General features: G+C 36.4%; 1 protein-coding gene and 1 pseudogene across 9 annotated transcripts in view; one reads left to right on the forward strand and one right to left on the reverse strand.

Moving 5' to 3' along the window:
- The window catches only part of GRIK2 (glutamate ionotropic receptor kainate type subunit 2), a 742,533-nt gene that overhangs the window by 138,684 nt on the left and 581,459 nt on the right, over nt 1-22,390 (forward strand). The window lies entirely within an intron of this gene.
- Nucleotides 12,088-12,641, reverse strand: LOC112587469 (annotated as a pseudogene).

Here is a 22,390-nt window from a genome sequence, read left to right on the forward strand (position 1 = left end):
TGATGAATTTCTATCTCAGTTGAAGTTAATCAGCTATTCTTATAAACTAATCACATAGTATTAGATTTACATATTCTTTTTTTGTGTGTGTGTGTGTGAAGAGGGTAAGTTTTTATAATCTTTATTTAATTTTTTTTTTTTTGTGTGTTAATTTCTCCTGAACAAAGGCACTTTATTTTAACAGTCAAGCAGAGGGGCAGGATTCTCTGAGGCAGGCCATTATGTGAGATTATAGTATCAAAATTAACAGAGAGCAAATCAAAGAAACAGTTCCAACATGGAATCAGAACTGGCTTATTCCTGAACATCCTAAAATGCAGGGTTTATTGATGCCCTCCCATCACCCTTCCTCTCCCCCAGTGCCTAGCACCACTCACCCACCTCTCTGGGTTTGCCTGTTCTGGATGTTTCTTTTTTTTTTTTTAATTTTATTTTATTTTTAAATTTTACATAATTGTATTAGTTTTGCCAAATATCAAAATAAATCCGCCACAGGTATACATGTGTTCCCCATCCTGAACCCTCCTCAGTATTTCAGGTGCACAGCAAGGTGATTCAGTTACGGTTATTTTGTTCAGTTGCTAAGTCGTGTCTGACTCTTTGTGACGCCACGGACTGCAGCACGCCAGGCTTCCCTGTCCTCCACCATCTCCCAGAGTTTGCTGAAACTCGTATCTGTTGAATTGATGATGCCATCCAGCCATCTCATCCTCTGTTGTCCCCTTCTCCTGCCTTCAATGTTTCCCAGCATCAGGGTCTTTTCCAGTGAGCTGGTTCTTCACATCGAGTGGCCAAAGTGTTGGAACTTCAGCTTCAGCATCAGTCCTTCCAGTGAATATTCAGGGTTGATTTCCTTTAGGAATGACTGGTTTGATCTTGCAAAAATAATACATGCATATATGATTCATATATATAATATGTATATATAGTATAGTATACTTATATTATTTTTGAAGTTATTTCCATTATAGTTTATTACAAGATATTGACTATAGTTCCTGTGCTATACAGTAAACCTTAATTATAGTAAACCTAATTCTAAAAGTATCTACTTTTAAAATTAGAAATCTAGCATTCTATTCATACAAAGTCAAACAAGTGAAATCAAAATGTCATAAAAGTTTTAGGCAAAAATTCATAAGATTTCTAAAATATATATATCATACATACTATTTATATCAGTTCAGTTCAGTCGCTCAGTCGTATCTGACTCTTTGTGACCCCATGGACTGCAGCATGCCGGGCTTCCTTGTCCATCACCAACTCCTGGAGCTTGCTCAAACTCATGTCCATTGAGTTGGTGATGCCATTTATATATATACATGTATGTGTATATATACTATTTTTACATATGTATCACTGCAAATGGTGACTGCAGCCATGAAATTAAAAGGCACTTACTCCTTGGAAGGAAAGTTATGACCAACCTAGATAGCATATTCAAAAGCAGAGACATTACTTTGCCAACAAAGGTCTGTCTAGTCAAGGCTATGGTTTTTCCTTTGGTCATGTATGGATGCGAGAGTTGGACTGTGAAGAAGGCTGAGTGCCGAAGAATTGATGCTTTTGAACTGTGGTGTTGGCAAAGACTCTTGAGAGTCCCTTGGACTGCGAGGAGATCCAACCAGTCCATTCTGAAGGAGATCAGCCCTGGGATTTCTTTGGAAGGAATGATGCTAAAGCTGAAACTCCAGTACTTTGGTCACCTCATGCGAAGAGTTGACTCATTGGAAAAGACTCTGATGATGGGAGGGATTGGGGACAGGAGGAGAAGGGGATGACAGAGGATGAGATGGCTGGATGGCATCACTGACTCGATGGACGTGAGTCTGAGTGAACTCCGGGAGTTGGTGATGGACAGGGAGGCCTGGCATGCTGCAATTCATTGGGTCGCAAAGAGTCGGACACGACTGAGCGACTAAACTGAACGGATATAAAAACTTTTCTACTACACTTAATAAAGTCTTGAAAAGAATTTTTAAAACTGATGGAGAAATTGGAAAACATAAACTAAATGAAATTGGAACACTGAATATTAAACAGAAACAAACTAGATAAAAGGAAAAGCTCATCATAGAGTCCAGTTGTTTTTTCTGATTCATATCAGAATTATCTTGGAATTTTTGAAAAATACAAATGCTCGGGTATTGCTTTGTTTCTCTAATGCTCCAGATATGTTTCTAATGAACAGCCGTGTTTAGATTTACATATTCTTAACTAACTGGTTTAGAATCCTGTGAAACATTTCATACAATGAAAATATTTCTAAACATACACTTTTACTACACTCTTTTCACAGTAATAACTTTTCAATAAACCACCATTTTTTTTCATTTTGCCATAATCAGCAAACCTTTGTGAGACACAGGTGGTATTTGTGATCATGCCCCTCAAAACTAAGTACTATAAATATTCACTATGTTTTAAAAGCCTTGTTTTCAAATAATTATTTGTTTTGACAACATTCTGTCACACTTGGAAAACTTCTGGCTTCAAATTCTTTGTCATAATATTTTGACTGTGATTAATGTAAACAATGACTTTATGTGTCTTGCTTTGCTAATTCTAGTTTTGTTTTATATTCTACTCAGACTTAACATACTGTCATTTGTTATATAGTCTTTACCTAGAATATTATTTTTTAAGGAACTCATTTAATGTTAAGGTTATAAATTCTCTAATGCAATTTTCTCTTAATGGTTAATACTCAAAATTAGAACATGCTGTATTTTATTGAAATAGTGTAGCATCCCAATCTGAGACATGTTAGAGTTGTGTTTGAGTCAGCTGTAGTAGCAATCCTACCACTTAAAAAAGAATGAAAGTGGTGACAGAATATAGGTCTTTTTCAGGGGAACAAGATCATGATGATAAATTGTGTCTCTAACAAGGATACACAGTATAGAATCACACAAGGCAGTGGTCACATAGCTTTTTCAGTGTTTTGTTTTTCAGCTTTTCTGGGTAGATTCATAGAAACATTGAAATTCTGAAATGACATATTTTTTGAAGACATCTTGAAATCTTTAGTTCCTGAAAAAGATGAAACAGGGAATGTTTTCTTAATGGTACACTGATCCCTTATAGTTTAAATAACCTGAAAGGACGCTGTCTGTATTTTATATGCTGTTCATTTATATGGATATAGCTATAATAAAATATAGACTTTCTTAGATTCAGTTAGAAATTTGGCTGCCTTCCCAGCAAAAGGCAAGTATATAAAACTGAATTTCCTCATATGTTAAGTAAGTTGGCCTTCTCAACCCTTAAAATATATATGTATATATTTCAGTGATAACATCTTTTTACTATATTTGATAAATTCACATGCAGAAGAACAAGATATGTTTTGACTCTGGTAATTATTTTATGTAGTCTTGTGTTCCAAGCTAACCTTTTTTATGGAACAAATTGGACAGATTCTTAACTCACTATATAAGCAAAGGCCAATTGCTTTTTTCCTGGAATATGTATTTTATCCCCTGTCCTTTCTTACTGAAAATTTATGAGGCACCTACTTTTATCATTTTTTGCTTTTTATTTAACAAATCTGCATCTATTATAGGATATGTTATAATACTATATGGGAGATTTTGTGGGAGTATATGAAGATACGATGAAGAGCCAGCCTGCTGCAGGGGAAAGAGAACAGGTTTAAAATGAGATAGACTGAAAGTTGAAACCTGAACTTATCACTTGGTACCTGTGAAACTTTAAGAAAGTTGCTTACCTTGAGTAAGTCTCAGTTTGCACATCTGAGAAGTGAGATTAAATGTTAAAGGAACTACTTATAGTATATGAAAAGGGATCTTCATAGGAGATAGTCTAAAAATTATGTATCTTACTGTTATAAACTCTGTTATAAATTCAAAGAAAATTTTAACCTTTTTTAATATTTATTGAAATATTAAATATGGTATTTATCTTCATCTTTATCTATTTTTTTACATATTTAATTTAATTTTTTTTTTATTTTTAAACTTTACATAACTGTATTAGTTGTGCCCAAGCATTCTAAAAAAGGTTTCCAGTTGTCGATATATTGTACTTTAAAATGGGCAGCATGATGAATTTTAGTCAAGAAACAGTCAAGTGGGCAAATACAATTTTGACTTTTAAGTCTCCACTTTAATTACTGAGAATATGTTGCCTTCTAGCAGATATCAGGTCATACTCATTAGCTTCCTCTGAAGTATCGCATGTTACTGGTTGTGATTTTATCCAGTGCCTTTCTGTTCCTCAAGCAATATTTGGCTACTTAATGAAGAATCTTATTAACAGGCTAAAGATACCTTAAAAATGACGATGTGCTCAGTCATGTCTGACTCTTTGCAACCCCATGGATTGTAGGCTACAAGACTTCTCTGTCCATGGAATTTTCCAGGCAAGAATGCTGGAGTGGGTTACCATTTCCTACTTCAGATGATCTTCCAGACACAGGAATCAAACTGGCATCCTTTATGTCTCCTGCATTGGCAGGTGGAATCTTTACCCACTGAGCCACCTGGGAAGCCAAAAGATATGTGTTCAGTTCAGTTGCTCAGTCATGTCTGGCTTCTTACAAACCCTTGGACTGCAGCATGCCAGGCTTCTCTGTCCATCACCAACTCCTGGAGCTTGCTCAAACTCATGTCCATCAAGTTGCTGATGCCATCCAACCATCTCATCCTCTGTTGTCCCCTTTTCTTCCTACCTTCAATCTTTCCCAGCATCAGGGTCTTTTCCAAGGAGTCAATTCTTCACATCAGGTGGCCGAATTATTGGAGTTTCAGCTTCAGCATCAGTCCTTCCAATGAATATTCCCAGGACTGATTTCCTTTAGGATGGACTGGTTGGATCTCCTTGCAGTCCAAGGGACTCTCAAAAGTCTTCTCCAACACCACAGTTCAAAAGCATCAATTCTTTGGTTCTCAGCTTTCTTTATAGTCCAACTCTGACACCCATACATGACTATTGGGAAAACCAGAGCTTTGACTAGACAGACCTTTATTGGCAAAGTAATGTCTCTGCTTTTTAATATGCTTTCTAGGTTGGTCATAACTTTTCTTCCAAGGAGCAAGCGTCTTTTAATTTCATGGCTACTTTTGAAACTTGGTGTTGGAGAAGACTCTTGAGAGTCCCTTGGACTGCAAGGAGATCCAACCAGTCCATTCTAAAGGAGATCAGTCTTGGGTGTTCTTTGGAAGGAATGATGCTAAAGCTAAATCCAATACTTTGGCCACCTCATGTGAAGAGTTGACTCATTGGAAAAGACTCTGATGCTGGGAGGGATTGTGGGCAGGAGGAGAAGGGGATGACAGAGGATGAGATGGCTGGATGGCATCACTGACTCGATGGAGATGAGTTTGGGTGAACTCCAGGAGTTGGTGATAGACAGGGAGGCCTGGCGTGCTGCAGTTCATGGGGTTGCAAAGAGTCAGACACGACTGAGCCACTGAACTGAACTGAACAGTCACCATCTGGAGTGATTTTGGAGCCCCCAAAATGAAAGTCTGTCACTGTTTCCATTGTTTTCCCAACTGTTTGCCATGAAGTGATGGGACCAGATGCCATGATCTTAGTTTTTTGAATGTTGAGTTTTAAGCCAACATTTTCACTCTCCTCTTTCACTTTCATCAAGAGGCTGTTCTTCTTTGCTTTCTGCCATAAGGTGGTATCATCTGCATATCTGAGGTTACTGATAGTTCTCCTGGAAGTCTTGATTCCAGCTTGTGCTTCATCCAGCCCAGCATTTCACATGGTTTACACTGCATATGTTAAATAAGTAGGGTGACAATATACAACTTTGACATACTCCTTTCCCAATTTGGAACCAGTCCATTGTTCCATGTCTGGTTCTAACTGTTGCTTCTTGATCTACATACAGATTTCTCAGGAGACAGTTAAGGTGGTCTGGTATTCCCATCTCTAGGAATTTTCCTTAGTTTGTTGTGATCCACACAGTCAAAGGCTTTGGCGTAGTCCATAAAGCAGAGATAGATGTTTTTCCGGAACTCTCTTGCTTTTTCGATGATCCAATGGATGTTAGCAATTTGATCTCTGGTTCCTCTGCCTTTTCTAAATCCAGCTTGAACATCTGGACATTCTTGGTTCAAGTACTGTTGAAGAATTTTGAGCATTACTTTGATAGCATGTGAGATGTGTGGCATTATGCAGTAGTTTGAACATTCTTTGGCATTGCCTTTCTTTGGGATTGGAATGAAAACTGACCTTTTCTAGTACTGTGGCCATTACTGAGTTTTCCAAATTTGCTGGCATATTGAGTGCAGCACTTTAACATCATCATCTTTTAGGATTTGAAATAGCTCAACTGGAATTCCATCATCTCTACTAACTTTGTTCATAGTGATATTTCCGAATATTGATTCCAATAGTCATAGCACATGTAAGACTCTCACAGTTAGGAATTGACTCCTGGTGTCTGTTATCTTCTATATAATTATGTGATTATTTTAAATTGTAACCTTTTCAACCTAAAGCTAATCTTCTTTACACATAAAAAGATAAATTTTAAATATCTTAAAAAGAACCATTATGAGTGTTTTTTAGACAACAAATGTTTTGAGTTATTAAGATTGCAAGGTAAAGTTTTTATTGGAGTGTGTCTTCTTGTTAAGATAAATATGTTGGCAATAAAGTTTTTAAAAAGTACTATAGCAACTGTTTAATTGTTGTTATAGAAAATAGTTACTGTTATGTACTCCAGCATTTAATGATACTTTTGAGTGTGATGAAAGCCTAAAGTATCTTGATTAGTTAAAAAGATGGAAATGGCTTTGAGTCCTACTTACTATTTAGGAGCATTACTTTCCCATGTACCCTGTTTGAACTTTTAGTGTATATAATCTTTTTGTTGTTAAATATATTGTCAGCTAATCAGCAAAGATATATTTCACACTTTTTTTGCAGTATATGTTATGGTAGTTATGCAGAGCACAAAGATTGTAAGGCAAGATAAGTAGCTTCCCATCACATTGGAAAGGCAATAAATTCTCTGCAAAGAACAGATAGCAATATTGGCTGATATATGAGTAAGTAATGAACAGCATTTCCCAAAGTATTCTATGAAATGTTATTTCCTTGAAATGCTATGAGGAAAATATTCTATGGCCAAATGTGTTTGGGAAATGTGGCCCCATATATATCTCTTTTAGAGATTTACAGTATATACTTCAGCATATTAAAGAGTTTGAGAAGCCGTGCAATAGAGAAGCCCTGCAATAAAGGAGCCAGTAAAAATTATTTGGACAAGCAATTTTCCAAGCTTATTTTGAGCATGTCCTGAGTATCTCCTATAGGAGCCCACTTTAGAAAATACTCTTTGATTTAGAATCTAATTAATCCAACACAGCATCCCCTTACAGGATGGGAAAGCTTATTTTCTGTAATGAAAGATTTAAAAACAGTCATATTAAAAACTGCATTATTGAGGGCAGTAGAAATTGTTACAACTTTTTGGGAGAGAAATTTGGCAAAACATGCTAAAATATAAACTATTAATGCCCTTTGGAAATGTATTTCTAGACATTTACCCATGTTTGAGAGTTTTTAATTGGCTAAGCCTTGCCTCTGAACTAAGGATAATCTCATCAGCATGCCATTCAGTATCCTCCACAACATTTCCCAGTGCACCTTGAGATATAACAGCATACATGAGATGTGCTGCTGAGATGAAAAGTAGAGACAGATTTATGGAGACTGGAAAGGTTGGAAAAAGATTCATGGAGCAGGTGGGACTTAAATCAGCCTCAGTGGATGGGCAATATTTTGATAGAAGAGATATCATTCTACAGTTGATACTCTAAACTCCAAGTCCAAAATGAGCAGTTGGCACATTGTGAAGTTAATGAAAGATTTTTTTTTTTTTTTTGGCTAATGGTGCTAATATCAAACATTTTAAGAACTTTATTACAACTTATTCCACAAAATCATTGCATGCTATGAATGTTACTATTTCCTTTTTAAATGTATATAGGAAGACTGAGATTTCATGTAATCTTCCTTGGGTTACACTGCTAATGTATGTTGGATATTCAAAACTCCATCTCTTGACCTAGACAGGTAAGATGGTGGGAGAGGGAGGTTCATGAGGGAGCGGATATATGTACACATACAGCTGATTCACTTCATTGCATAGCAGAAACTAACACAATATTGTTAAGCAATTATTCTCTAATAAAGAAATAAAATTACGAAAAATAAAAAGTATGCCCCTCCCCAGAACAGAAACAAAATGCCATCTCAGACCGCATTTTAGTCATTTTGTTGTATTGGTAAAGAAACGTCATCTAATTAAGCTCCAGAATACAAAATACTTTCTCTATCTCATTCTTGAGGGAAAGTATGATTTCTTTTCTGCAACCCACATTCTTTGATTGAGTTATTGATAGGATATAAAATCATATAAAAATTATGAACCACCCCTGTGACTTGAGTTGCAATAGTAGATATGAATAAAAATTATCAAAATATTTGTATAATTTTGAACTTCTTTTGATTCACAATGGAACCAGTCATAATGCTTATCTGAACCTTTGTATTTGACTTTCTCTTAAGGAATTTTATAAATTCTTATTTCTGTAAGGTGCATCTGGAACAGTTTTGATGACTTGCCTATGTTTTTCTTTTAGTGCAATCAGCTAGAATTGATATTGAATTTTGGTTTGTGATATAAGATAAGCTCTGTATTCTCTACAGCAGAATATGTGAGAAGGATATCTATCTGAAAACAATGACTGAAAGACATAAATTGCCTCAAAAGTCAAGGAGCCTATGAGGATTCCAAAGTTATTCTGTCTTTTAAGTCCAGCGTTATTAATAAACTATTAATGATGAGGACCATGTTTAGAATACTAAAATAATGAGAATTTTTGAAGTTACTATTTTCTATAATATATTATTATAAATGGAAGAAAGATATTTTTTCATCCTACCAAATTCTAAATAGGTATCAATATTTTTCACACTTTTTCTGAATTTTCATAGTTAATTGGATAACTGCTGTTTTGCAAAGAATTTTTTCTCTAACATTAAGCATTTTTTATTGTTTCTGTATTGTTTCATACACAAAATTAATACATGAGCTCATAAGCACCAGAAATAATATGTACAAAGGATGGAGTAGCAATTAATAAACTGCTAGTACATGTATGTTTAATGTTATAGGTGTTATATAACCAAATAAGAATAAGAGGGGGACTTTTTTAGTAGTAAAGTAGTAGGCTCAGTAGTAAAAAATGCACCTGCCAATGTAGGCGACATGGGTTTGATCTCTTGTCCAGAAAATCCCACACGCTACAGGGCTACAAAGCTCATGTGCTACAGCTGCTGAGCCTATATTCTAGAGCCTGGGAGCCACAACTACTGAGCCCATGTGCTACAACTTCTGAAGTCCACATGCCTGAGAGTCTGTGCTCCACAATAAGAGATGTTACCACAATGAGAAGCCCTCATACTACTGCTATTAATAGAGAGTAGCTCCTTCTTGCTGGAGAAGGCAATGGTACCCCACTCCAGTACTCTTGCTTGGAAAATCCCATGGACGGGGGAGCCTGGTGGGCTGCCGTCTATGGGGTCGCACAGAGTTGGACACGACTGAAGCGACTTAGCAGCAGCAGCAGCAGCTCCTTCTTGCAGCAATGAGAGAAAAGTCCATGCAACAAAGAAGACCCTGAACAGCCCTAAGTAAATAAATAAAAAATTTTTAAAAAGAACAGGAAGGAAAAGGAACTCAGGGAAGACAGTACAATTGAAATACTGATTATTTTATGTTTCTTCACTTCTCAAATCTCACTGGATGTACTAAAAAGATCAGAGGCTTATTGTTTATCTGGTATCCAGATTCATTTGGCATTTTGTTTACAACTCCTTTGAGAGAAAGTATATCTGCTAGTGAACAGTCAAAATAAGAATTAAAAAATGCAAACAACCAAGTGATCACATAGACTAAGGGTAAAACACAACCTCCCAGATATTCTCAGTGTACATACTGTGCAATGAGAAATGACATTATGACAGTACCACTGCAGAGCAATGTCTTGAAATCTTATACAAAGCTGTTTTATGATTGTTTTCATGGGAAATATGTTGTTATATTCAAAGTTTTCATAATTACTAATTAATGTATGTATGATGTACCATGCATTTCTATACCATATTTTACATCAAAGAAATTTAGTTTCTAGCAAAAAAAAAATTTCAAATTTAGAAAGAAAGCTTAAATGAAAGCAGCAAAACTGTAATATTTGACATGCTAGTTTTTCATTTTTCACATAATTATTCAATTGGTTTTTCAGAAAAATAAGACTTCTAGATTAAAAGATATATACCCAATTTCTATAGTTTCTCTAAAGAAATGAAAGCGTAAAATTACATTTCAAAGATAAAAGTTCAATTTCTAGTAGCTAGAGTTGCCACATCTATTCTGGATGAGAAAAGGAAACTTGTATAGACAAAACATCATCCAGTTTTACTATAATAAGCTTTGTGTTTTAATTTCAAACTAGTTTACTGGGATTTATTAAAAATAAAATTGTCTAGACAAATCATTAACTTTATTAGCCAATCAACACTTATGAGATTTTTTCCTGTGCATTTCCAGAAGTATTATTTTATAGAACCATTACCAGTGTCTTCATGTAAACCTTTGTGGGTTTTTTTGATTACTTACTGTATTTCTGTTCCCAAATATTTTACTACATTAATTGGCAGCACAAAACTGTTTTCCATGATTGAAGTTTTAATTCTCAATTGCTCAAACTGAAGTGTAACCAAGTTAAAAATTTGGGAAAAAAATGAACAATATATTGATCAGAAATTGAGTAGAGTAGAATTGTTTTAAGATAAGATTAAGTGAAATTAGCTAACTAAGGTACTTTTAATTTAAAGCAGTTATTATACAGAGGATAGATGTTGTTTAGTTTTCTTTTTCTTTTTGTTTGTTTGTTTTTGACTGTGCTGGGATACCCAGGCCCTTGGCAGTGAAAGCATGGAGGCCCAACCACTGGACCACCAGGGAATTCTCTAGCTTTCCTAATAGTACATTAGAGTTCTGAAATAAGCTGTCATGTGAGGTAAAATAACTACTACTTCCCTTTCTTTTTTTCTGGATTATGCATTTCAGGGAGATGATAGGAAATAACCACATAAAAGTAGCTCAGCTTTGTTTTAATCCACATATAAAAAAAGAATCAAAATTTTTTTGAAAGATACATTATTTAATTTTGGTTTATTTAAATCAAAGGTAAAGTAAGACATTTAAAGTAAGACAGTATATTTTATATTTAATGAGATTTTAGTGATTGTGTTGGGCATTTTTTTTTATGAATACTCTGAAGGTATTATGAAGAAAGTATCCCCTTGGTTGTATCACTGTTGATTAGGTATGTACCTCATATGTCCTTAGGAGCTATCAGAATTTTAGGGCTAAAAGACCAGTTTGAAAAAACTCCCTAAAAACTAATGACTTAGGATCTTTTGCAGGAATTTAAACCATAAAGTTAATTTTGCTCACTTTCTTAAAAGCACCTGTCATCTCTAATGTCAGGGCTTTGTCCCAGTTGATTTTCCTGCTTGGTGCACCAGGTTCTCTCCCCTTTCCCACCATTTTCATTTACCTAATCACTGTTCATCCCTTAGATAGCTTTTATTACTCTGGATCAGCTAGATTATGATTCATTAAAAAAAGGAAAGACCAAATCTAAGCGGCTTAGCATAACAAGTCTTTATTTCTGAGTCATGCAAGCCTGTTGTTGATAGAGGTCACTGTCATGGGCTGTCATGTCCTTCATGTGATGTCTTTGTCTTTTAGTTGCTTCCATTCCTATAATACTTCTATCTAAACACATGATTTTGCAGTAGGAGGACTACAAAGAAAGAATGCATAAGAAATTAGGCAAAAGCTTTTAAGTACTTCTTTCTGGACGTGTTAATTTGCTCACATATGCAGGAAGGAGAATGCTGGTAGACATTAGTAATATCTACCAAACACAGCTTAAATAAAACATTTGTGTATCTTTTCTTTTCTTTTTTTTTTTTTTAAGACAACCAACACTTTTACTTTTATTTGCATTTATTTTTTTGTGGCATTTATTCCCGGGCCATAGGTTTTTGTTTCTTCAGTTTCTTCTGGGATATCTTTTTCTTTTGTGCAACCTCCTCTTCTGGTTTAGGAACAATCTGTTCTTTTTCAGTAAGGACCATCTCAGTGTGGCAGGGAGAGCTCATGTAGGGGTTGATCCGACCGTGAGCTCTGTAAGTCCTTGGCCGCATCTTGGGGGCTTTGTTCACTTGGATGTGCTCAATGACCAGAGAATCTACATCTAAGCCCTTAAGTTCAGCATTACTCTCTGCATTTTTGAGCATGTGTAGTAAAAATTCAGCACTCTTTTTGGGCCGCCGACCCTCCGTCCAGCCCCACTGTTTGGCCTGTGCACACCTACCAGCTCTACCTTTGTAACAACGGAATGGCACACATTGCTTCTTTAAAGTGACATCCTTCAGATACTTGGTGGCTTTTCAGATATGCATACACTTTATGGCCTGGGCAGTTTCACGAGTGTTCTTAAAGTGAACACAAAGATTTGACCCTCTTGATTTGCATGATTTTGTGGGTTTTCTGGGTCAAGTGAATAGTGCACCATTTTTAGGGGTCACCTCAGGCCGCTTACCGGAAAAGCTGTGTATCTTTTCTTGACCACTGCACTCTCCCCTGATCTTCTCCAGAAGCTCTTAACATTTGTTCTTTATTTTTCCATTATCATAACAAATTGTTTCATTGTCTATTTTTTTTCTATATAGACTGCAAGGTCCATGACCTTCTAAGACTTCATCAATTTTTGCTAACAGTTTTATTCACAATAACTGGCATATGATAAGCTGCATATCTATGTTGTTGAATTAATGAACTAACAGTTTTCCATGATGTGCAGTCTTCCAGTTAGAATGCTAAGTGATTAAGTTGGGTCTGTGTTAATTTCTTTTCACTCTCCCATGGTTTCATATCTGATAGTATGCAACAGGCAAATTCTTTCTTAATGGATGAATCAAATATTTTTAGTAAATATTATGTTTGTAACACTGTTTGAAGAAATCTAAGGATAGAATTCTATTTGAGTGCAAGTAAAAAGAAACTAACTTCTGGCAGCCAGAAAAGTTGTCCCTATTTCTTTGTCACAATTAACAAGGCACTTTTTGTAGATCTACTGTGATAAAAACTGTACTAGGAACTTGCTGAGGGAAGTCAGAGAAGGGGATTCAAAGATGAATAAGGCAAGATCTCGGTCCTGAAAGATTTGACCATTGATTGGGACTAAGATGTAAATACAATTAAAACTTACAAAAAGCAGTATAGCATAAGTGATAAGGGCTGGGACTATGATTCTTAGATCAACCATCAACATCTTCAAGTTAAGAATATTAGGAGGGGTTTTATGGAGAAAGTAGTATTAAATCTGAGCCTTAAATTCTTGAGCAAGACAGAAAGCCATTCCAACTATGCAGAAAATATGAATGCTATTTTATAAACACATTAATTCAGTAGTTGAGATAAACATGGGTAATACCCATCAGTATTCTCAGTTCTTTTCTTCTTGCTGTAAAAACAGAAAATAATGTGTTTTTTTAAAAACTCTTTTAGTGTCAGCTAGACCCATGGGCTAATTCAGAGAGCTTAGTTAATAATTACCCTTTTGCTTTTTAAATGTCTTGATACCTTTAAAGTGCCAATTCCTGAATTTCAGAGAAGAGCAAGCTGTTGAAATCATTCATATACTTTCATTCTCCCGTTTTGATTTCTTTATGCTTTAGGATGAGTCAAGATTCCCTGTTTTATTATACTTGCTTTATACAAAATGTGTATTGTGAATTTTAAATATGACATGAGTGAGCAACTTTATGAAAATAATATGTATGTGTAACTGCTGCTGCTGCTGCTAAGTTGATTCAATTGTGTCCTACTCTGTGTGACCCCATAGATGGCAGCCACCAGGCTCCTCTGTCTCTGGGATTCTCCAGGCGAGAATACTGGAGTGGGTTGCCATTTCCTTCTCCAGTGCATGAAAGTGAAAAGTGCAAGTGAAGTTGCTCAGTCGTGTCCGACTCTTCACAACCCCATGGACTGTAGCCTACCAGACTCCTCCATCCATGGGATTTTCCAGGCAAGAGTACTGGAGTGGGTTCCATTGCCTTCTCCAGTGTGTGTAACTACATGCTGCCAATTCTGTTATATCTGGGAGGACTATCAAATTCACATATTAATCAGGTATACAGTTTTCCACTTTCTTTTCTTGAGCATCAGCACTGATTTAAGGACCATATAGTATGATAAATAAAAGAGAGGAAAGCAAATACCACTGGTGCAGTAGAAAGTGTGATAGAGTAAAATAAAGTACAGCAAGATGCACTGAGACTGTGGAGGTTAATGTGCATAGCCAGAAGCTGAAGCTGGGATGATGGCTGTAAAAGCAGCAGAGTAGAAGTGATTCTCTAGATGTGTGCATAGACGACTCCTCTCTTAGACCTTCTTGTGGACCAGTCTCTGCACATGACTTAGTCCCTGTTGCCTTCCAACATTATCCCTGACTTTATTTCAGAAAAGAGAGCTTTATTAACTCTGATCTTTATTCTTAGCAGGGTAATGATTGCTTCAATGTTCACTCTTCTAATTTTTGGTTCAACAAATTTATATAGTTTTACAAACAGATACTTATTGACAGGGTTTTTAAAAATAGAAAATTATGTGGTTATATTAAGTTAGAATTTCTAGTAATCAGGGTATATATATAAAACTATACACAATTGCTTATTGTTAAACCAGAAAGAAAATATGCATAAATCGACATGTTTCAACTCATTGGCTGGATAATCTTGTTCAGTTCAGTTCAATTCAGTTGCACATTCATGTCCGACTCTTTGTGACCCCATGGACTGCAGTATGCCAGGCTTCCCTGTCCATAACCAACTCCTGGAGCTTGGTCAAACTCATGTCCATCAAGTCGGTGATGCCATCCAACCATCTCATCCTCTGTCATCTCCTTCTCCTCCTGCCTTCAGTCATTCCCAGCATCAGGATCTTTTCCAATGAATCAGTTCTTTGCATCAGGTAGCCAAAGGATTGGAGTTTCAGCTTCAGCATCAGTCCTTCCAATGAATATTCAGGACTGATCTCCTTTAGGATAGACTGGTTGGATCTTCTTGCTGTCCAAGGGACTTTGAAAAGTCCTCTCCAACACCACAGTTCAAAAGCATCAATTCTTCTTCACTGAGCTTACTTTATAGTCCAACTCTTACATCCATACATGACTACTGGAAAAACCAAAGCTTTGACTAGACTGACCTGTGTTGGTAAAGCAATGTCTCTGCTTTTTAATAGTCTAGGTTGGTCATAACTTTTCTTCCAAGGAGCAAGTGTCTTTTAATTTCATGGCTATAGTCACCATCTGCAGTGATTTTGGAGCCCCCAAATATAAAGTCTGTCATTGTTTCCATTGTTTCCCCAACTATTTGCCATGAAGTGACGGGACCAGATGCCATGATCTTAGTTTTCTGAATGCTGAGTTTTAAGCCAACTTTTTCACTCTCCTCTTTCACTTTCATCAAGAGGCTCTTTAGTTCTTCTTCGCTTTCTGCCATAAGTGTGGTGTCATCTGCATATCTGAGGTTATTGATATGTCTCCTGGCAGTCTTGATTCCAGCTTGTACTTCATCCAGTCCAGCATTTCTCATGATGTACTATGAATATAAGTTAAATAAGCAGGGTGACAATATACAGCCTTGATGTACTCCTTTCCCTATTTGGAACCAGTCTGTTGTTCTATGTCCAGTTCTAACTGTTGCTTCTTGACCTGCAATCCAAAAACATAAAGGGAGATGCTCTGTTACATTCTCTCACCTTACATGTAGCAGAATAAATAATGGCTTATATATTTATTAGTACTAATTTTCTAATTCCACACATTTATCTGTAGAAAGTCATTCTCCTCTACAGACCTTTCTCAGCTTACAATGGGTTGATGTCCAGATAAATCCATTGTAAATTTAAAATATCATGAGTCAAAATGCATTTAATATACCTAACCTACCCAACATCATAACTTAGCCTCACCTACCTTAAAAGGCCACTATTAGCCTACACCTGGGCAAAGTCATCTAACACAAAGCCCAGTTTAGAATAAAGTGTTGGCTCTCTCATATGATTTATGAATACTGTATTGAAGGTGAAAAGCAGAATGGTTGTGTGGGGACAGAATGGATGTAAGTATAGCGATTGTTTATCCTCATGATTGCATGGCTGATCAGGAGCTTCAAGTCCCTGCTTCTGTCTAACATCGTGAGAGAGCATCACACTGTATGTCACTAGTCTAGGGAAAGATCAGGCTTAAAAATTTTAAGTACAGTTTCCTCTGGTCATGAATCACTTTGGCACCATCATAAAGTTGAAGAATCATTCAGTTGAACCCATATAAATAGGGAACTGTCTGGAAATGGATGAGCTTTATTTGGGGGATGTAGACTCAGAGTTTAATGCTCCCTGTAGCTTCTCATGACACCCAGAAAGGATAAGTACTGAGCAGAGAGGTAAAGTGTTGCAATTTTTCATCCCTACACATGGATTTTAGCACAAGTTAATGATTTACAGGGAGTAAATGGAGGAGTGACCTTCCTTAGGCTGTGGGCCCTGTAGAAGGCTGAGTCCTTTCCTGGGGTTCAGAGAAGGCAGCTTCTCTTAGTACGTTCCAGTGGTTACCTGCTGGTGTTACAGACCTGACCTATGTCCTGTTGCCTCAGGCGGTCCCAGAGTAAAGGCTTTTGGCTCTCTTTCTATTGGGGTCAGCAAAGTGTGGCCTCCACTCTTTTAAAGTAGACAGATCAAAGACACCAGATATCTGACACATCAAGGATGGCAGAGTGGCCCAAGTGTGTCCCTCACTCTCTAATCTGAAGCAAAAACAATCTGCTCAGCCTTTCAGAACAGTTAACTGTAAAACAGTCACACACTGAAAACTACTGTATTATGATCAAACTCAATAGACTGATTTTAGCTTAGAGGTCCGTAGACTTTACCTCCTTCACAAGAAAAGAAAGGAAGTCTCCTTACAAAATGGTGTCTGCTTAAGAATTCACTAAAGCTCTGCAAAAGAGGGTGGTCTCAGCGACCTTTTATCAAGACAGATATATTACGGTAACAATAGAGTTAGAACTGCAGTTTGGAATGGAAATGGACTAAAAAGTCAATTTTTACTCAGTTTTCAAATATCATAGGTGTGTTTTCTCAGAACATGTTGACCACTTTGATTTTGTAATTTTGATGAAGGCCAGGCTTGCCAGTTTGTTTCCAACACTTTGTGGGTAATGTCAGGCTGTGCACAGAGGTATTTCTGGTGTTCTTCAGATTTTATTAGGAATAGATGCCAATAGTGGTGACCATCTTAAGAGTTCATTTAAGGACAGGATTTCTCATTCTTTAGAGGCACAGTCCAGTAACATTCTGTAGAAAATAATAGAAAAAGAAGTGCTGTCTTCCTCATTCACCCACTCTCTTCTAAGGAAAATTTAGCAAGTAACGACTGATGGGTAATTATGTGCTTAAACTTTCCCTGTAGAGCAAGACTTTATTAGAGTCCTTTAAGTAGTTAATTCTTCCAAAGAGCAGTTTTAATGACAATGTCTCCCAACAAAACATGGAGAGGTGATATGGAGTTGGGAGGTATGTGGGCTGTGGTATCAGATCACTGATTTGGTGTCCCAGTTATACCACTCAGTGTGATGGGTCATTCTGCACACCTTCCTGAACCCGCCTTTACCTCTGTTTCTTCAGCTGTAAAATGTGAATAATCATAGAGTTCTTGTGATGAAGATTAGATGAGCTAATGCATATGGGAGTGCATAGGAAGCACTTAGCTCACACCTAGTAAATGTTAACTATGATACTATTACCTAATTACATTTGAAACCTGTGGAGCTACAGATTTTGAAATTAGAATATTTTAGATTTTGTAAGTTATATATACTTTGTATTATGGAATACCCGCTTTAGGTTCTGGGACAGTGGTTCTTAAACATTTTGATATTTCTGCTGTAGAATCTCTACAGTACTCATGCTTCGTGTGATGAATAAAAGTTATAAAGAGTCTTGGGTCAGTTCAAGCTTCATTTTGCTACTAAAGTTACCAAGAAAATATTTTGTTAGAGATTGTTTTAGATCTTTTAATTTCAGGTGAATATTTCTCAGTAATAAAAAGGAATTGAATTGGATCATTTGTAGAGATGTAGATGGACTGTAGATGTAGATGTACAGATGTAGATGTCTGTGTGAAGAGTGAAGTAAGTCAGAGGAAAGCAAATATCGAATTTTAACACATGTTATGTGGACATGGGAGGGAGAGGGGTGAGAACTGGGAGTTTGAGATTGACCTGTGTGCACTCTCATGAGTAAATCAGCTGGTGGAAAGCTGCTATATAGCATAGGGAGCTATAGAGAGCAGAGGGAGCTTGGTGCCCTGTGGTGACCTAGAGGAGTGGGATGAGGGGGAGGGAGGGAGACCCAAGAGGTAGGAGGTATATGTGCACATATAGCTGATTCATGTTTTTGTATAGCAGGAACTAACACAACATTATAAAGAAACTATACCCCAATTTTTAAAAAAGGAATTGTGGATCTCTATTGTATTTTCTTATATTCCTTAGCCAAAGCAGATCCAACAACAGTATGGCAAGCATCCTAGAAAGGACATGAACAGAACCATTTTCTGTGGTTCTTAAACTATTGCTGACTCAGGCCTCTCAGTAGGGTAAAGCTGGCTTGTATGAGGGTCTTAATATTCAATTAGGACTGAAAAAAACTTACACATGGAATGAAAATATCCTTTACTAAAACCTCTCTGCTGGATTTTCAGAAAATACATTCTTACAATCTGGTCTTGCTTCACTACTTCAGAGATTTTCCTTTATAAAAGACAGGCAGGTCTGCCTCCAACTGGATCTCATGTTCACAGAAGCATCTTGCTTTGGGTCATCTCATTTTCTTTCAGAAAGCTTCTGGGCTCTACTGATACCCATGCCCAAGGTTCCATGCCTACATTGTCCCATCTTGCTCTCCATAGGCTAAGGTAATGCCTACGTGTGCTTGTGTAGAAATTGAGGTTTATTTGAAAATTTGATTCAAAGTCAAAGTAGATAACAAAATGCCAAACTACCTAATTCTGTTATGTCCAGAAACCATAACTCATTTTCTTTCCTCTATTCTGAATATTCACTCTATGATGATGTTTCTAATTCATGGCATTTTTTGGTTATGAAATTTAAGCTATGGAAAGAACTTTCTATACTACTCAGGTAGCATTGAGACAGTTAGTTTGCTAAAGCATGAGGTTGGGTGATGCTATGGCTTAGTCTCTGAACATCTTCTCTTAGGCAAAATTCATGCATTTCACTTGGTCTAATTAATGGTACAGATGGAATGTTAAGCTAGATTTCTTTCTCATCAACAATAAGTGGAGCGCCTAGGAGCCCCATGCCTTTTGAAATTGAACTTATATTATTATTCATTTACCTTGTTTCTCCATAAATTTCACAGTTCTCTTAGGGTTTACTGAGGATGGCAAAACTCAGAGTTCACACAATTCAATTTATCTCCTGTTGGCTTTTTTTTTTTTTTTTTTTTAGCCTCCTTACAGAAGAACTCCATCAGTGAATTAACTTTGTAAAATTTTGACGTTTAGAAAAATGATGGCTAAATGAAGGCATTCCCACCCAATAATTCCATTATAGTCTCCAAGGCTCACCATTCATTAACTGCTTTTTTAATTGCTTTATGAGAAATTGTTATCGGATAGGTCTTTCTCCTTTTTCTTTCTAAAGTCATTGACAGTTGGTAATTTGCTTACTAGATAATTCAGCATAAGTTACATAATTTATTTGAGCATTCACTAATAATTTCAACATGCTGAATTCTGAATTGCCCTTGTGATATAGTGTTCTTTGTTGATATATTTTGGATATTAATTATTTCAACCATTTATTCAACAAGTTTTGAATGCTTATGATGAGCAAGTCATTGATCCAAGTACTGTGGAATATATTAAACGAGTTGTTGTCCTGAAGGAGCTTATATTCTATTAGTGATAGAAGATGAAAATAATTAGAATTCAAGGTTGAAAGTGATAAGTGCAGCTGCTGCTGCTGCTAAGTTGCTTCAGTCATATCCGGCTCTGTGCAACCCCATAGACAAGGACTGGACAAAGTCCCATGGGAATTCAGAAGGCTGGAGATAATTTCTGGCTTGGGATTTTAAAAATGGTTTAATGGAGTAAAATGCATTAAGTGGCATATCAAAGGATAAGTGCGACTCATTTTTTTAAGTAAAAAGTCAATTAAAATATTATCTTTATTTGCCCATCAAGAGAAGACTAAGAAATAATAATGTTGTTGTTGTTTAGCCACTAAGTCCTATCCGACTCTTTGTGACCCCATGGACTGCAGCCCGCCAGGCTCTTCTGTCCATGGGATTTCCTGGGCAACAATATTGGAGTAAGTTGCCATCCCCTTCTCCAGGGGCTCTTCCTGACCCTGGGATCAAATCTGCATCACCTGCACTGAAGGCGGATTCTTTACCACTGAACCACCAGGGAAGACCACAGAAATAATGATACATTTCTATAATCAGATTGATATTAAAATATTCAATGACCAGTGTAATGTGTACACTGACAATTCAGAATAGATGTCTGACTTTTTAGAATGGACAGCTGCCATCCTCTGTGTGACACTGGCTGAATGTGAACCTTATCTACAATGGAATATATAATTAAAATAAATAATGGAAAGATGCCTGCAGCATGTTGTTGCATAAGAAAAGGCAAGTCAAGCAGCAGCATACATAGTATGATTTATCTGTGTAAAATTATATACATATGTTTATAACTGGAGAATTATCTGAAAGATGTTCAACAAAAGTTGACTATTATTTCATATGATTTTTATCTACACTTTGTGTTTATCTATTTTCTTTGAATTATTGGGCTTCCCAGATGGTGCTAGTAGTAAAGAACCCACCTGCCAACACAGGAGACATAAGAGATTTGAGTTTGATCCCTGGGTTGGGAAGATCCCTTGGAGGAGGACATGGCAACTCACTCCAGTATTCTTGCCTGGAGAATTCCATGGACAGAGGAGCCTGGCAGGCTACAGTTCTTAGGGTCGCAAAGAGTCAGATATGACTAAATTAACATAGCATGTAGGCACATATGAATCAGTTTAAAAAAAAAACCAAGCAATTTAAAAGTCATTTTGTCAAAAGTCATTATGGGCACTGTTTTAGCCATCAATGATAAATTATTGAGGAACACAGAAATTACAAGGAAATTATGGCTATATTTGTATATTCATGAATCCAGTTTGGTGGAAGCAGAAAAAATATAAAAAAATGATGAAGAAAATATAAGTGACATGAAGTTGGAAAACTAATTGTTGGAAAATCCTAGAAAGCCTTAAAAAATACAGATTTGACTTCATGTGACTGACAAATGCAGAAAGGGGAAACTGATGTTTTGAGCTGAGTCATGATCACTAAGGCTTCCCTGGTAGTTCAGACAGTAAAGAATCTTCCTGCAATGCAGGAACAAAATTCCTCATTTAAAAGTTATTCTAAAAACAGTCTTTAGAAGAGATTTTTGGTAAGCAAGGCTGGAATTCAAAGGGATAGTTAAGAGGTTAATGCAGAAACCTACAGGGAGGTTGAAGGACATGGAATTTGACAGGGATAGTAGACATGCAAAAGAGATATAGATACTACAATATTTTTGGAGAGAGGATGAAGGGAACTTACCCATTATCAATGTCGGGAAAACAAAGGAGAGGAAGGAGCCACTAAGACTGTTGGTGTCAGCCTAAACAAAGAGTACAAAAAGCTACAGGTTTATGAGAAAAGTTCAGAGAAATTAGAGTGTTACATCTGGAAGTGACCATTTATTTCTTCTCTCTAATTGCATGTAGGAAAATGAAAGGGAGGTTAAGTGACTCTCATCAAAAGTTGTACAGTTAAATGTTGAGTTTAAATACATTGAGTTTGAAGTGCCATAGGAAATTCGATTGGGACATCTGATAAACCCATTAGAAATATAGTTTGAGAGCTCTGTCAAGCCCAGTATTTCCTTTTAGTAAAAATTAATGACCTCTCTGTAGTCCCATAGAATTATGCATAGGTATGCCATTTTACTAAATTGTATTTTGTTTATTCATATTATTGACTTCTATTTATATGTATACCTTGGGAAGGAAGGGACCATACCTTATTCATTTAAGAAAATGTGTATAGTTCTTAGTCCACTGCCAGTCCTGTAGGCACTCAAAATTGTTTAGATGAATAAATAACAAAGAAAACAAGGAACATATA

Source organism: Bubalus bubalis, chromosome 10 (genome assembly GCF_019923935.1).
Source record: "Bubalus bubalis isolate 160015118507 breed Murrah chromosome 10, NDDB_SH_1, whole genome shotgun sequence".
Lineage (NCBI taxonomy): Eukaryota > Metazoa > Chordata > Mammalia > Artiodactyla > Bovidae > Bubalus > Bubalus bubalis.